The sequence below is a fragment of the Drosophila pseudoobscura genome, chromosome X, assembly GCF_009870125.1.
Source record: "Drosophila pseudoobscura strain MV-25-SWS-2005 chromosome X, UCI_Dpse_MV25, whole genome shotgun sequence".
Lineage (NCBI taxonomy): Eukaryota > Metazoa > Arthropoda > Insecta > Diptera > Drosophilidae > Drosophila > Drosophila pseudoobscura.
This window is the reverse complement of record NC_046683.1, coordinates 29811432-29817880: the sequence shown is the minus strand read 5'-3', so window position 1 is coordinate 29817880 and position 6449 is coordinate 29811432. Positions and strand designations below refer to the sequence as shown.

General features: G+C 52.9%; 1 pseudogene; it reads left to right on the top strand.

Moving 5' to 3' along the window:
* The first annotated feature begins 827 nt into the window (after window positions 1-827).
* On the top strand, window positions 828-5465 carry LOC117185116 (uncharacterized; annotated as a pseudogene).
* Window positions 5466-6449: the final 984 nt, after the last annotated feature.

Here is a 6449-nt window from a genome sequence, read left to right as displayed (position 1 = left end):
GCCAGCCGATTTTCGGGCCCCACGTTGGGCGCCATTTCTTATTTATTTAGTTATTATTTATATGTATCTGTAACATACAACCCATGAGAGGTGTTATCATAACCGTGCGGGGTACGCGCTTGCTTCCGGCTTTTCTCTGGTCGGCTGGGCTGGGGTCTGGGGGAATATTTTTTTATTTTATTTTGCCGTCGGTTATTTTGGTCATTATATACCAATAAATACGAAAGTTCGCGTACAATGGAAAGGGGGTTTAGGGAAAGGGGAAACTCGGTACAGCGAGAAAAAAAGATGGGACATCTCTTGTACTTAAAACGGTTACCGTTTTGTACCCGTTGTTCAATTGCGTTAACTCAAGGCACCGTACATAGCACTTACATCCATACGCACACACATACAAGCAGCAGCAGCGGTGCATTCGTGTCGTTTTTTCTTTCGCTTTCGCTTTTCCACCGTGTTCGCTTGCGTTGATGTTGGTGGGAGAACATTTTTCGGTGCCGCGCTTGACCGTAACGGAGCGTCAAGTTACGCGCTACCCTGCATTTCGAGGGTATATTGTTTAAGACGGCCGTTTGCAACCGACTCTATGTATTGATACCTCGTGCCTCAATATTATTGTTCATCCTCAATTTTCATCCTAATCTCCGTATACAACCAAGGTTGTGGCCATTCGCCCACACTTCCTCATCCGAGTGGGAGTTTGTTCTCCTTTCTTCGTGTGATTTCCGAATATGCCAAAAGGGCGTGAAGAGAGCAAAAAACTTTTGTCCGTGACCTCTCCAAGTGTCAGAAGACCACGCAGCTCGTCCGCCCCAGAAACACCCACCTCGATGACTCGCAAAGTTAAGTCATCCAGTACTCCCGGGCCCACCACAAGCTCCGCGGGTGCGAAGACTAGATCGGTCCTATTCCCGTCCCCGGTCACGCTTAAGGTGCCAGCGCGTCCCACACAATGGCTGACTCCGCTGTCACTACAGCAATGGCTAAATTTGAAGCAGCCTCACGCAAACTTATGCATTTCGGAGAGCGAATAAACCTTCCGAATCCCCGCACTCCTCTGCCCCTCTTGCCACGGTACGCCGTGACCAAATTGAGGTTGAGGCAGAGCACAAAAATTGTTTCGCGGTTGTGGCTGAAGACGGTGCGCAGGCTGAAGCGGACCTTCAATCGAAGTTCGATGACTGTTTTACTGTGTACGAACAGTGCGTTGCTGATCTCACTGATCAGCTCCAACAACCAGCAGTCCGTCCATCCGCACAGCCAGATTTCCACGGCGGCTGCAGACTCCCCCATGCGACATCGACGTTTTCGCTGGGGATTACGTACGCTGGCCTACGTTCCGAGACCTGTTTACTGCGATCTACATACAGAATCCCAGGCTGTCTCCCGTGGAGAAGCTGTACCACCTCACCACTAAGACCAGTGGTGATCCGAAGGCCATAGTGGAAAAGTCCCCACTCACAAATGACGGCTTCGAGGCTGCCTGGAATGCCCTTCGGGACCGGTACGAAATTAACAGGCTCCTGGTGACTAACCAAATAAATATCCTCCTTTCATTGGCTTCGGTTGGTACCGAGTCCAGTCGTGCGCTAAAGGAGCTTCTCAGCACCATCCAAGGGGTTTTAACCACACTGGCTCACTCAAAGGTCTCCACCGAAAACTGGGACAGCTTGCTGGTGACTATTTGTGCCTCCAAATTACCGAAGTTGACCCGGACTTTGTGGGAAGATTCCGTCACCACAAAGAAAGAGATGCCTTCGTGGAAGGAGCCAGAGATACCTGACGCTCGAAGCCATCGAGGGCAACCCGTCCGCTTCACACAGTTCGAAAGGTGATCCGAATCCGCCACCTTCCCGAAGCAACCCGTTCCGTTCCCAAGGGAGTCCTGTTCGTCGGAGGGGTTCACTCCTTCGAGACAACCATAAATCCGAACCGGAGAACGTGTGATCTTTGCGGGAAAGAGAATCACCCAATCCGACTCTGCCCGCACTTTCTCCAAATGAGCGCTGATGCTCGTGCCAGCTGCATCAAACAAAAGCAGCTTTATCTCAACTGTTTCGCATGACGCCATCAGATTAGGGAATGCCAAAGTGTCAATAACTGCAGTACTTGTAGGGACCGACACCACACGCTGCTGCCCCGCGGCTCACCAATCGCCCGTGATTCCACTTCCCCAGTCGTACCGAGTCCAAGTTCTTCCGACGCGCCACCCAGCGTTCAAAATTATTTCGCCTCCGGCCAAAGAGCTGTCCTTCTGGGAACAGCAATCATTAATATTTGCCACCTGGGGACAAATTTCCGCGCGCACGCTCTAATCGACCCGGGATCCGAGGCAACGTTTATCACGGAACGTCTCTTTAATATAATCAAGTTGCCATTCCGACTTATCCAGGCACTAGTCTCGGGCCTCAATCGGACAGTATCCGCTCAATCCACGAAGATCTGTCATTTTGCCATCCATTCCACGACGAGGCCGGACTTGCACTTAAACGCCACGGCCTATGTTCTACCAAAACTGGCGGGTCACCTGCCGTCCTATCCGATTCCGCAAACTTCGTTGCGAGACCTGCCGAGCCTTGCATGGGCAGACCCGACCTTCCACGAGAGATCACAAATAGATGTCCTGATTGGAGCGGATATCCTTCCGTCCATCCTGTTAAGCGGCTCACAGACCAACATCTGTGGCTCTCTCCTCGGGCAGGAAACCATTTTCGGGTGGGTACTTACCAGCCCAGTGCCCAATACTGTACAAAGCAGTATTTCATCCTTCTCTACGCAAGATTCGAACGAGCTAGTGGCTCCCTTAGACCAGCTTCTTACCAAGTTTTGAGAGGTGGAGACACTACCGGTGAAAATCGTAGGCGACTCCGAGCCTACGGCTAAAGCAATTTCCTCCGAACCACTTCGAGAACGTCGAACGGAAAGTACGTTGTCGCGTTGCCGTTCCGTGACACAGATCGTCTCGGATCCGATCTGGGGTATTCGAGGTCGATTGCCCTGACTCAGTTTCTGCGGAACGAAAATCGTTTAAAAAGAGACTCTACCTTACAAGCGCAATACGACTCCGTGATCCAAGAATACCTAGACCTTGATCACATGACAGAAGTTCCTCCGATTCATGAGTCCTCAACCTACTACCTGCCGCACCACGCGGTCTTCAAGCCTGATAGCACCACCACGAAAGTCCGCGTTGTATTTAACGCATCCAGCGCGTCGAGTAACGGTATCAGCTTGAATGATCTTCTGCACCCCGGCCCTGTTCTCCAGTCCGACTTAACCCTTCAGATCCTGAGGTGGCGCTACCGGTACGTCTTCAATGCTGACATCACCAAGATGTATCGGCAGATTTGGGTAGATCCGAAGCACACCCCCTTCCAGCGAATATTGTTTCGCAACAAGGAGGGCGAGATACGCGACTATGAGTTGCAAACTGTTACCTTTGAGGTCAATTGTGCTCCCTTTCTCGCCATCCAGGCGTTGCAACGGCTTGCAGACGATGTCCAGTCCCGATTCCCGAGAGCCAGTCACATCATTCGGTCCTGTATGTATGTCAACGACGTCCTAGCGGGAGCAGACTCTCCCACTGAGGCTCAACCAGCTATCTGCGAGTTACAGGCCGCCCTGAGTTCTGCCGGGTTTCCACTGAGAAAATGGACGTCCAACCACATGGATATCCTGACTACCATTCCGAATGACCATCTCCTTCACACCGACTTCCTTGAAATTGAGGCAGAAAGCACAGCCAAGACTCTCGGAATTCGCTGGAAGGCGACAACAGACGATTTCTTCTTCGTTCCGCCAGAACTGGCATCTATGGCAACCTATACCAAGCGAGCGGTGCTTTCCCAGAGTGCAAGGTTGTTCGACCCTGCGGGCTGGTTGGCTCCTTCCATTGTGCGGTCAAAGATCTTCATTGAAGAGATCTGATTGCAAGAAGTGTGATGGGACGAAGATCTTCCGATCGAGATGCGTCAGCGCTGGCAGAGTTTTCTGCAGAGCTACTCCGCTCTCGACCAGATCCGCATTCCAAGGTGGATTGGCTCCGAACCATCTGTAAGGGTCGAGCATCACGGATTTTGCGATGCGTCAGAAAAGGCGTACGGTGCGGCGATCTATGTACGCATCGAGACTGACCACCTAGTCAAGGTGCAGTTGCTCACCGCGAAAACACGAGTCGCACCCATTAAGACTGTATCGCTCCCCCAGTTATAGCTATGCGGCGCCGTGCTACTGTCCGAAATGGCGACGGCTATCCTGGCAAATATGCCAAGCGCACCTACAACCTGTTACTTCTGGACATGTTCCGCTATAGTCCTGTCCTGGCTGAAAAAGCCTGCTTGCCACTGGACTACCTTCGTGGCCAACAGAGTGACCAGAATTTCCCAGGCCACCGAGGTCGAGAATTGGGGTCACGTTCCTTCCGCACAAAATCCCGCCGACCTCGCCAGCAGGGGCGTATCCTTACAGGAGCTCGTCGAGAACCAACTCTGGTGGCACGGACCAGCGTGGTTGCAAGGGCCCCGGCATCATTGATGCAAGGGCCCCGGCCAGCCCAAGGCGGGGACGATCCCGTGATAGCCCTCGAGCAACGAGCTATGAAGGTTCATTTTGCACCGAGCCCATCCGAAGACTTCCTCGATCGGTTCTCCAATCTGGAGAGAGCTCTGCGAGTCCGTGCTTGTGTCCTTCGCTTCACAAAACGCTGCCCGAAGCTGGTCACCAACATTACCACAGCTGAGCGCACTCTTCTCCTAGAGACTCAGCGCAGGGAATACTCCCAAGAGTTCCACTGCCTAAGCGAGAAGCGGCCAGTGCCAAGGTCAAATTCTATCCTGAATTTTAACCCGTTCCTAGACCAACATGGGCTCATAAGAACATGTGGCCGTATCGCAACTTCTACCTTTCTGAAGTACGACGAACGGCATCCCATTATTCTGCCGTACCGCTGCCGGCTATCCCGCCTTCTCGTGCAATTCACCCACCGGATAACTCTTCATGGCGGGAACTAACTAATGGTGCGACTTATCCGATCCAAGTTCTGGATTCCCAAGGTTCAGAAACTCATGAAGAGGGTGGTAAAATCCTACAAGGTATGCGTCATCCACAGACAGAAGTTGCAAGCTCAAATGATGGGTGATCTTCCCACGGAACGAACGTCCTTTTCCAGACCGTTCACGCACACCAGAATTGACTACGTAGGTCCCTTCGAAATACAGAATTACACAGGCAGAGCGTGCCTGATAACCAAGGGGTATGTGTCTGTGTTCGTGTGTTTTTCCACGAAGGCGATCCATTTGGAGCCCACGTCGGATCTCACGACCGAGAAATTTCTTGCAGCCTTCGCTCGTTTCGTCGCACGACGAGTATGTCCGCAGCGCATTCACTCCGACAATGGCAGAACTTTTGTTGGTGCCGCCAAGGTGCTTTCCCGTGACTTCCTAGAAGCATTCAAGGGCTCGGTAACTGATGCGTACAGCCATCACCGGGTTTTCGTGACGTTTTATCCCACCAGGAGCTCCACAACAGGGAGGTCTGTGGGAAGCCGGGGAGAAGAGTTTCAAAACTTCGAAGATCTTTCCACGCTTCTCGCAAAGATCGAAGCATGCCTTCATTCCAGGCCGCTCTCGCCGATGTCCGAAGATCCAACTGAGTTGCTGGCCCTTACTCCCGGGCACTTCCTTACCGGGGGACCCTTGATGAACCCGAAATAAAGGGTGACCTTAAATCAATGATCAATCGATGGCAGAATTTAAAGGTCCTCACCCAAAAGTTTTGCCAGCGGTGGAAAGAGGAATACCTCAAAGAGCTCCACAAGCGCACTAAGTGGCAGACGCCGACACCAAACCTCCAGGTTGGGGATATGGTTGTCGTCAAAGAAGAGAACCTGCCCTCGAATGAATGGTGGCTCGGGAGAATCCAGTCCGTGTATCCCGGCGCTGACGATAGAGTCCGTGTGGTAGATATCCTTACTGCCCGCGGGGTCCTTAAAAGGCCTTTTGTAAAGGTCGTTCTCCTCCCAGTAGAACGCCCTAGTTCCGTCCAACAATAACGCGATTGTACTTTTCAAAGCTCCAAGTTTCATTACTAATACTTCTTAGACCACTTTCCTTCCTCCTCCCAGCACGCCGGGAAGGACTGCCTCAGTGGCGGGCTGTGCAGGGTGTGTGGCAAGAACCACCACACGCTACTCCACATATCCGCGCTTTGCTGTCCAGCCCGCTCAGCCTCGGGAATACAGTCGACAGCTACATCGGCCCACGCCGGACGCCGCCCTCTTCGTCCAGCCCGTCCAGCCCCGGCTGCACCACCGCCATCTACGCCTGCTCACGCCGAGCGCCGTCCTCGTCGGCCCGTAATCCGACCGGTCGTAGGAACCGCGACCTCATCGTTTTCGAGTCCAGCTGAGCGCCGTCCCCGTCACCCCGTGAACCGCCCCGTCGTAGGAGCCCCGG